General features: G+C 31.9%; 1 protein-coding gene across 4 annotated transcripts in view; it reads right to left on the bottom strand.

Annotated features, from left to right (window-relative positions):
* The window catches only part of LOC145298702 (uncharacterized), a 324,302-nt gene extending 313,224 nt beyond the window's left edge, over positions 1-11,078 (bottom strand). For 3 of the 4 annotated variants that reach the window (XM_080144343.1, XM_080144342.1, XM_080144337.1), the window contains exon 1: positions 10,686-11,078. The gene's annotated coding sequence lies outside the window, so the exon portion shown is untranslated. Of the gene's footprint in view, positions 1-2,252; positions 2,373-10,685 lie in introns of those variants that run through there. The other variant, XM_080144339.1, reaches the window with a different exon arrangement.
* Positions 11,079-11,499: the final 421 nt, after the last annotated feature.

Here is an 11,499-nt window from a genome sequence, read left to right on the forward strand (position 1 = left end):
CACGTGTGCTAAAAGCAACGGAAAACAGATTTCGAAACGAGTCTCTAGCGTTTCAATGTTTACATTACGAAGTGTTTTTAATAAAAAAAAATTTAAAAAAAAAAAAAAATGTCAGTTTCATTTTTAAAACAAAATAAAAAGAATAATACTTATTACTATAGCTGTTGCCAGCGAGAGATAAAAGGTAAGCGGCTGTTGTAATAACGTGAAACCATTGGTTATCAACAAGTGATAAGCACTAGATGTTTGGGAAGACTTGTTGTCACTCAGATTCCACGGAACACCACAGGTTATTGCCAGCGAGTGATAACTGGTGATGACCCACGTGAGAACTCCTAGTGAGTGTGTCAAAGTTAACCGATTCAACAGGTCGTCTCGTACACGAGTGTCCTGGCACGGTCGATTGAAAGTATATATTTTTTGCTAAAAATGAATAACGAAAAATATATCGATTTAAAAACATGTGCTATATTATCGCGATTGTTTTTAAATGATGATTTTTTAGACTTTTTTGGGGTTTGTATTACTGTACACAGATTCGAAAAAGTTGTCAAAAAAACAATATATAACAAATAAATCTTATCAAAGGCAAGATAAGTTACTTTTCTACCTAACTGGATATGTTTTCAGTGTTTTTTATTTAATGTAACATGTTTATTCAGCTCGAAAAACATACTGTGTTTACCGATGTATTGGAAAATTCAAAATGGCACCCGACTCTCACAGTAAGGTTGGGAAAAGGTCCTATAAATATAAAACTAGACAAAATACTGTTAGAAATTCGCTCAATATATGTTACTGTGACATCGGTTGACATATATTCGGTGGGTTTTTAATAGTATTTTGTCTAGTTTATTATTTATAACACCTTTTCCCAGACTTACCATGTTAAAGAGAAAGTCGGGCGCCATTTTGAATTTTCCAATACATCGGTAAACACTATGTTTTTCGAGCTGAATAAACATGTTACATTGAATAAAAACACGAAAAATATATCCAGTTTGGAAGAAAAGTAACTTATCGTACTTTTAATAACATTTATTTGTTATATATTTATTTTTTTTTTTTGACAATTTCTTCGAATCTATTTGTACAGTAATACAACCCCCTTTTTTTTAAATGATGATTTTTTAGATTTTTTTTAAATGATTTTTTAGATTTTTTAAAATGATTTTAGATTTTTTTTTAAAATGATTTTAGATTTTTTTTAAAAATGATTTTAGATTTTTTTTAAAAATGATTTTAGATTTTTTTTAAAAATGATTTTAGATTTTTTTTAAAAATGATTTTAGATTTTTTTAAAAAATGATTTTAGATTTTTTTTAAAAATGATTTTAGATTTTTTTTAAAAATGATTTTAGATTTTTTTTAAAAATGATTTTAGATTTTTTTAAATGATTTTAGATTTTTTTTAATGATTTTAGATTTTTTTTAATGATTTTAGATTTTTTTTAATGATTTTAGATTTTTTTTAATGATTTTAGATTTTTTTTAATGATTTTAGATTTTTTTTAAAAATGATTTTAGATTTTTTTTAAATGATTTTAGAGTTTTTAAAATGATTTTAGAGTTTTTAAAATGATTTTAGAGTTTTTTAAAATGATTTTTTTAAAATGATTTTTTAGATTTTTTTAAAAATGATTTTTTAGATTTTTTTAAAAATGATTTTTTAGATTTTTTTAAAAATGATTTTTTAGATTTTTTAAAAATGATTTAGATTTTTTTTAAAATGATTTTTTTAAAAATGATTTTTAAGATTTTTTTAAAATGATTTTTTTAGATTTTTTTAAAATGATTTAGATTTTTTTAAAATGATTTTTTAGATTTTTTTAAAATGATTTTTTAGATTTTTTTAAAATGATAATTTTCTAGATTTTTTTAAAATGATAATTTTCTAGATTTTTAAAAATGATAATTTTCTAGATTTTTAAAAATGATAATTTTCTAGATTTTTAAAAATGATAATTTTCTAGATTTTTAAAAATGATAATTTTCTAGATTTTTAAAAATGATAATTTTCTAGATTTTTAAAAATGATAATTTTCTAGATTAAAAAAAAATGGTAATTTTCAGATTTTTTTATGAGAAAAGAAAATTCTTAAATTTAATTTTCAGCCATAGCCATAAAGAAAAAAAATAACTGGCAAATTTAAAAAAAAAAAAAAAAAAAAAAGAATCTTAAATTAAAAACAAGAAAAAAAGAGTGAAAAGATTTTTTTTTTTTTAAATAAATAAAAAATAAATAAACTTACCTAACAAGTGAAAGTAGCCGTAAACAAATAAACAAAAAACAATGCATATTTTGTTGGGTGAAAAGATTTACAAAAAATAATAAATAAATAAATAAATAAAATAGTTAAAAAAAAAATTAAAAAAAAGATAAACTTATAGAAAAGAGCTTCTTTAAAACAAAAGAAAACCCGAAGAATCGTAAGAGATTAAATAAAAGAAAATCCGACGGAATGAACGCTAGCCACACAAAATGAACGCACACAACGGATCTGGTTGTGAAGACAAGCGTGTCTGATAGAGCTGTATAATCTGGCTTGGGTTAAGTAAGTAAGTATAAAAGAACTACAAACCGTAAGCATGGGAGGGGGGGGGGTCATGTGTGTGTGTGTGTGTGTGTGTCACACACATGTATGCGTGTATTTTTTTTTATCACAAACAAAATAATGTAACGCTGTATTGTCGATGACAATAAAAACAACCGTACGTACATAGCGGAACAGCTTTCAGTGTTTTATTAAACACACACACACACACACACACTTTGTCCAGTAGGTAGGACTTGGTGTAGCTTTTTATTAAACCCTTACGACGCATTATATATATATACACACACACAAACATTTACATCATTATAATATATATATATATATATATATATATATATATATATATATATATATACACACACACACACACGCGACAGTACGTGGACGGGAAATAGACACGGTAGAGAGAAGAAACGAGAACGGGGAGAGGACTGGGGGAGCGACAGAGTGCGGGAGAAGGGGGGGATCTTGTCGGGGTAGGAGGTTAGGAATAAGAGAGAGTAGGAGAAAACCCGGGAAGGATAAGGGGAGGGGAGCTGGCTGTTGCAAGGTGCTCTCGCCTTGTTGGCATGAGATTGGCGCACACACGCACACAGATGATGGAGGAGGAGGGGGGATACTGAGGGAAATAGAGACAGAGAAGGGAGAGAAAAGAGAACCCCCCCCCACAGAAACACACACCGTCGCCCTCTCCCTCTCCCCTTATTTTGTGTGGACGGGCGAACAAGCACTTAAAAAACTACCAAAGCGTGGTGGTAACTTTGTACTAAGACCAGCATTAAATCCTTGCACAGAGAGAGAGAGAGAGAGAGAGAGAGAGAGAGAGAGACGAGGAATCGAGAGAGGGAGACAGAATAGCGAATACGATTGAGTCAGTGGTCTTTCTTCTTAGTTTAAAGGCTAAATATAATAATGGTAATTCCTTCGGTTTTCCTAAAGAGAGAAACAAACAGAGAGTGGGAGGCAGGAGGCGCTCTTTTGTAGAGTAGTGACTCCGCTGAGAAATACATTGTTTATATTTTATAAGCACAAAATGAATGATGCTATCAGACTTTAGTCTATAAACCAACTTCTAGCCAAAAATCATTCTCGAATTGGCAGTTTAAAGGCTCTAAATTCACACTCGCATTTTCCAAAGTAACAATAAACATTGTCGAGCATGTTCGTTTAGTGGTCTGGCAGAAAAAAAATAAAATAAAATAAATAAAATCGGCAGACCAGTGGTCTGCCGATTTTATTTTTTTATTTTATTTTATTTGTTTTTTTGGCCGTGATTTCTGAAGATTAGCTGATATAAAGTTAAATTTGGTCAGAATTAAAAGTAAAATTAAACCCTATTTTGGGATAAGCAAATGCTTTAGAAAAGAACCAACGAGCCGTGACTTAAAAAAAAACCGTTTAAACAATTATGACGACGTGGAAGAAGGTTAATTTTAAGCTGAGGAGACGATAATCGACATTGTTGTTTTGTTTTTTTTTACTATTAGTTTTGAAAAAAAATCATCTGTTTAGCGATAAGTGATTATAATCCCTGGGTTCATTCCTTTAATTTATTTAAAAATTAATATTTAGTTAATATTATTATAGCCTAGACATGGAAGTCCAACGACGACCGATGTCCATAAACTTAGATTTTGTTCGTTTATTCGCGTGTGAAATTTAAGTTGATGTATATAATATATATATATATATATATATATATATATATATATATATATATATATATATATATATATATATATATATATGGTGCTTGGTGCTAGTGAACTTACTGATCCGCGCTATTTTTTTAATCGTGTTTCCAAGTTTAATGATACGTTTTTTATTCAATTGTAAGGTTAAAGTATAGAATAGATACAAAACACCCTCCCCATGTTAAGAATGGCTTTATAAATAATAACGTTATTATTTCAGCACAGATCAATAAGTGCAGTGGCCAGTGAGTGCACTAGTACAATATATAAATATATATATATATATATATATAAATATATATATATATATAAATATATATATATATATAAACACACACCTAAAATAATATTTCGTTCGAGACTGAGTCGCATATTTATTTCAGTAGAATCAAATAACGAGAATAATAAATATTTCTGGCTACAGTGGTTTTGTACACTGGGGTTTCGATCACAGATCTCATCACTTTCTTACACCTTCAGTATCCAACGATCGTGAGTTCGATTCTCGAAAGGACCCCCCCCCCTAAAAAAAAACTATAATAAAATAACCGTTGTATTTATAATGCATCGGAACCCGTTAATGGGTAGTAAGCGACAATAATGGTGTTATTTGTTTAACACGGCGAAAAGGATACACCATTAATGGAGGTCAGGTCAGAGAGGCATGTGTTTATCTAATCTTATTTTCGGCACAGGATTGGGAAGGGGGGGGGGCAGTAAAAAGTAAAGTCGGTCACTAATTTATTTTGTCACGGTCAGGACGAAGAACTGACAATCTGAAGAAAGAGAAAGAGGGGGAGGGGGGAATACAGAATTCTTCATATCTGAATGATTCTATATGTATGTGGCCGTGACATGACAGTGAGTGGAGTGACTAATATCCAAATAGCCCACACCTATTTACAGGGTGTGGGGAGGTAGGAAAAAAGAAGGAAAGAAGAAAGAAAAATAAAAGACGAGAGTCACCATGTGCTATTTCGATTCCTTGGCCTTTTGGCTAGGGGAAAGTGTAGCATCTGTTTTGAAACTACACGTAATCTATTCTGTCCTTGGTCAGTGTAAGGGAAATCCTTCTAAGACTGGAGTATTATTTTTTTTTCAATCCAGAGTGCTTTGGTGGGGGGGTCCGAAGATAAACAATCAACCCTGATTCTAACCCTGCCCTCCTGGAGAGGCATGTAAAAAAGGGGACAGTCTTCAAAATTAGATATATTTACACAAGCTCTATCACTAACTTTGAGCACTCTTGCATAAACTATAGGCACACAGGGAAAGATAGTGATAATAGTGAGGGAGGCAGAGCTCAGACAGAGGTACAGAGAGAGAGAGAGGGGGGAGGGAGAGAGAGAAATAAGCATAGTAAGTAATGTGAGTGAGAGACATTGATTGAAATAGATAGTCAGAGATAGAAGGGCCAAGAAACAAAGAGAGACCCAAATTGAGTAAATAGACAGAGTCAGAAGGGACGGAAAGAGAGACATGGGAGAGGGGGGGGGCGAAGAAAGAAGAAACAACGACGTCAACTGAAAAAGCGAAGCTAAGCTCTGCGTGTATCCGATGGAGAAATTAATGGCCGTGCTTTTGGCTAAGACGCGGCGCGGACACAAAAACGGGGAACGGACAGAGATTGAATCATTCGATGAAATGTTTTCCATGTCAAACCCGATATGCACACAACCTACGTAGACGTCGGCAAATGCCTTGCACGTAAACACACGCACACACGCGCGCACATGTACAAGGTGTGCGTGTGTGTTAGCGCTGGTGCATTTGAGTGTGTGGGCCAAGTCAGTCGACAAAAAAAAAAAAAAAAAGCCAGCTGTATAAACACTAAACGAAGACTACCATTGGGTCATGCTTCGATACTTATTACTGTTTAGGGGAGATAAAAACAGCTGACACACACACACACAATATATCTATCTATATATATATATATATATATATATATATGTGTGTGTGTGTGTGCGTGTGAAGATGGAGGGACAGTTGAAAACGTGGTCCACGCAGACGTTAGCACACATGCACAATAACGAAGAAAGTGGGTTAATAATCAGAAAAATCAATCTGGTGTGTATAGCGACACGGAATTCGTTTTTAACCGGTTATCGACACCTTCACGCCATAACGAATCATATCATCATCATGCACGCATATGTAACGTGAAAATCAACTTCCCAGTATCGGATCCGAACCGAGGAAAAACGTGTAGTGTCTGTTCTGTCACTACACTTCATCTTTCTTGTTCTTGCGCACTGAACGAGAAATCCCTCTAGACAGAGACAATTTCTGCTTTTACTCAAATCTTTTTGGGGTGTGGGCTGGATTTTCCCCACATTAAAACTGATCTTGTGCTTAACTGTGCCCCTTCTGTAATAAATAGGGGAAACGAATAGGGACAGTAGATCTTTCTAATGTAGATGGACTTTTGGCCAAAATCAAAGTGTAGTATCTGTTCTTCAGATGCTGCAGTTTTTGTTCTCTTTCGGTCACAAACGAGACAATCTTTTATTTTTTTACCTTTTCTCCACGTTAAAAAAACGACCCTGGTGTCTAACTCTGTCCCGTGGGGAGGCATTGTAAATAGGTATCCTAACGCAGATGGCCAAATGGGGGGGGGGGGTATCTTATTTTTACAAACACGCTTTTGTTTTGTTTTTATTAATTTTATTAATTAATCATTAAATAAAACCGTTATAATTAAGTATAACCTTATTAGAACGCTATTAAAACTTAATATAAATATTAAAAAAAAAAAAAAAAAAAAAAAAAAAAACGCGTTTGCTCAACCATAAACATAAAATGCTTACATTAATGAGTTTTGAATGCAACGTACAATGACAGGAAATTAAACTTCTCTAAATCAGAATCGAGCCGAATCAAGATAACAGACGTTCCACACACAAAAAAGCGCTCAATATCCTCTCGGATAGGACAAATTTTTCTGATATCGATTCCGATACCGCGCAAAGTTCCGATTTTTCTGATTCCCGATTCCGATTAATCATCTCAACAGACTCAACACTATAATTCAACACAATATATGTATATGCGTGTGTATATTTATGTATATAAACACACACGGATCTATAAAACTGAGATAAGTCCCTATTCAATATTGAATTATGCGTTTAACGCGGATAAAAACAGCTTCCTAAAAGGGGTACTCTGAATTGGCACAAAGAGTCGGTCTAGAAGGATTTCTCATTCACAGAACTCGGATGGAAAAAACGAGGTGAAGGTGCACTGCACTGCACTGCAGTATCATAACAATTAGATCCTAGACGAAACTTAGTACAAGTCACTTTCGCACACGTGTATGTATACCTCTCAGATTATACAGAAAATAACTAAAATAACATGGTGTATATACTCTTTATTTTGAAATTAAGATTGTTTTAAAATCATATTCCGAAGTATATGTGCGCCGTGCGGTCGAAATGAAATTATACTTGAAAACTACCATTGGTGTTTGAGTTTTTTTTTTTTCTCTATAATTATGGAAGTACGTTTATACATGGGATGACAACACATTTCTGGTGATCGGAGTTACCGTGAAACTGCAGTAAATTATTAAGATCAGCCCATTTCTATTAGTGTTGTCCGTGTGTGATGAGAAATCGGAAGAGGGGGGGAGCGGAGAATTTTTTTTTTTTTTTTTTTTCGTTGGAGCGTCGGTTGTTGAGTGCTTGCTAATGTTTTGATGCTTTAAAATTGATTTTAGCACTTGTGCAGTTTAACGCCAAACAAATTTAGAAATTTAAAAATGAATTGAAAACAACACAAAGTACCAAAAGTACTACATTTTTCACTTGGTCGATAGAATTATTGCTGGGAAATAAAATTTGAAGTCTGACTACGAAGCTAAGCTTTGGATAAGATTTAAGGTATCTCCACAAATCTAACAAAAACAAAAACACACCATCAATATAGCAAGAAAGACTACAGTCTGTAGTATAGAAGACACAATGCTATTTTAATAATAATAATAGTATTATGCGCGAATAATCCAACCGTATCCATCCCCTTACTAGTTGGCTCGATTGCTTCTTCATCGCTGTCTGTAACATCTCCTTTCTTATTCCACGAGGAAGTCACACTTGACCAATATTTCGAGTGGCGGCCAACGTCTCTTCCACCATATTTGCAATGTGTGGTCATACGATATAATATATGCACCAAGAGGTCAACTGGTTTGGTCCAGTGAATTCTAGCGTCAGCCTCAGAGACTGGAACTGGCGTCATGCTAGAGTGACCACCATGGACAGAGGAACGTCACGGGGCCACCTGATAATGCATTCATAGCTCGCTCCGCGCACTTGCTATCGATTTTTATATAAAGATAAATTATATGTATATATAATAGTTGTGTGTGTGTGTGTGTAATTCTTATTGTTTGTTTTAGAGTAGCATCTGTCATAGCTGAATGGCCGAAAGGGTTGTTGACCTACCCCCCCTTCTTCTCCAAAGCAGCTGTCATACAAGAGTGACCACGAATATTATATGGCCAGCCAGCTGTCTCGACTACTAGGAAAATAAATCGCTTTTTTTTTATAGTCCAGTAGATAATGGATAATCCGAACCCAATTTTCAAAAAAAAAAAAAAAAAATGATCACCGATTTATAGTTTAAATATAAACCATATTCTTCATAGCGCTCATCCCAAAAATGTTATGTGGATTGAAAATAATATTTTTAAATAATTTTTTTCAAGAACACATGTAGCGTTTCCACTAATTAAAAAAAAAAAAAAAAATACGATGAAAATAGTTAAAAATATTTTTTAACTAACGTATACATACTAATTAAAATTTTAATTACTTATGTAACAAGTATTTAAAATTTTAATATATTAAAAGCAAATGATTTTAAAATAATAAGCAACAATAAAATTATTCGCGTTTTTTGGTTGCATATATATATATAACAACCAAAAATATAGATAATAAAAAATACACATACCCAATTAAGGACTATGAATTTACATTTCATAATTTATTTTTTAATACTAACCAAATATTTTCAATATTTAAAATATTTTTACTTTTTTTCTTTTGGAATCCAAATATATTTAATGTTTTTAGAAATAAAAGTTTATAAAAAAAATGTGAAAGTAAAAATTACTGATTTGACAATTTTAATAGGAATTACTAAAAATAAGATCTTTAAAAATTTACATTGTACGTTTTTAAAAAATAACTTACTTTGAAACTTATACATTTTTTTTTTTGAAACGCCACCACCACCACTATTTGTAAATATTGACAATTTTTTTTTATTCGACACAAAAAATTGAATCGATTGAAATGAAATACAAATTTAATAATAAAAAAAAATCAATTGAAAATAAAATCAGATTTTTTTATATATATATTTTAAAACAGAAAACAATACCTTATGGTTTTAAAAACAAAAAATAAAAACGTGGTCCAAAATGGAATGTCGACAAATAAAAAAAAAAGGGGGAGGAATCGATTTCAAAAATCCATTGTTTAAAAAGCGAAAGAGATTGGCCATATAAATTTCGTTTTTCTTTTCGGGAAAAGAATATCAAGTCTTGGAGAAGAACTCTTAAAGATCCGTATATCTTAATATATTTTTAATATATTTTAAGATATTTACAAGAAAACGGAGGAGAAAAAGAATCAGTTATTTCCCGGTTTTGTTTTAATTCCTCCTTTCTTCACGGAGAAAAACACCAAATGTTGAGAAAACGAAAAAAAAAAAAAAAAAAAAGATAAATAAATAATCACCTTTAAAGAATTAAAGGAAGTTTCTTGTCAAATATTTAAACCCTAGGTGTTTTTAAAATGATTCACAATTAATTCAAATGATACCTTTAATTTTATTTATCAAGCGAAATTAAAAAGAACACTTGTATTTTTCTTTAATCTGAAGAAAGAGAGGGAAACTAACACGGGATTTAATTTGCTTACAAAATAATAATAATGGGAAAGGAACTGTGAATTATCGTGCAATGGACAAGACGGACAAATCTTAATTCTACAAATGGGTTTAAAAAAAAAACGCGTTTAAAACAAAGATTCCGGTTAAGGCTGTGATTGTATTTTAAATATATAGGTATATAATTTTAAATAAAATATAAAGTTTTTTTAATTTTTTTTTTATGGCAAAACGCAAAGGCGCAATGATTTTCCCTTTCTTGAAGGACCAAGAAAGAAAACCCCATATCTTCCTCGAATTGGAACGTTCACCTTTTTTTTTTTTGTTTGTTTGTTTGTTTTTTCTTTAAATATCAACACGGGGGATAAAAGGGAGTTGGTTTTTTTTAGAGGGTGTAAAATCAGGATTACTTTTTAAAGATATATATATATATATATATATATATATATATATATATATATATATATACACACACACACACACACACACACATGCATAGATAGATAGATAAACATATATATGTACTTACTTTGGACCGATTTATTTTTAAACGAAAGTTGTTGTTTTTTTTTTGTTTTGTTTTTTTTTTCAACGAAGAGGTAAAAAAATCACCCGTGCGAACGCACTTTCCTGGTGAGTGCGCGAAGAAGTATTTTTTTTTTTTTTTTTTTTCGTAATTTTGGTCTCGACGAATTGCCTTTTTTTTAAAAGAAGACTATATCCATGAATTGAGAGAAGAAGTGCTAAAGGAAGACGACCCGATCTCCGAGTAGATGTAGACGTGCCTGTTTCACACTGTGTGTTAATTTCGTCTTCGTCGTCATTATTTCGTCGGATGTGTGTGCAGACTTAGCGGCCAGCATTTCGTCAACTGCTGCTCCATTTTTAAAACGTTACTCGCGACTCGATTTTATTTTGCCTTGCAATAATTTGGGTTTTCAGGGGGAGATAAATCGTGCCGGTACCCAGGGCGGGGGCCACCACACTCCCCCCACACACACACGCACACGTTGGCTAGGCTTGTTGAGCTCACTCGCTTCACCGATTTTTTTTTAATATCCCCTCCAAGAGGCCTAATTTTTAGACAGGACGCCTATCACAGTTATTTATGTATGTCTAATAGACGGTGTCTATTTATCACACTTGTTAGGTCTATCTTAATATCTTATATATATATATATATATATATATATATATATATATATATATATATATATATATATATATATATATTATTATTATTATTAGCAACGTGCGCTTTCCATCGATGACCAACCTCAGTGTGATCCTACTTATCTCTCACTCTGTCTCGGTATAGGTATAGCTTTCACTTTCTATCTCGC

The sequence above is a fragment of the Euprymna scolopes genome, chromosome 2 (assembly GCF_053919585.1).
Source record: "Euprymna scolopes isolate OS-2025 chromosome 2, ASM5391958v1, whole genome shotgun sequence".
NCBI lineage: Eukaryota > Metazoa > Mollusca > Cephalopoda > Sepiida > Sepiolidae > Euprymna > Euprymna scolopes.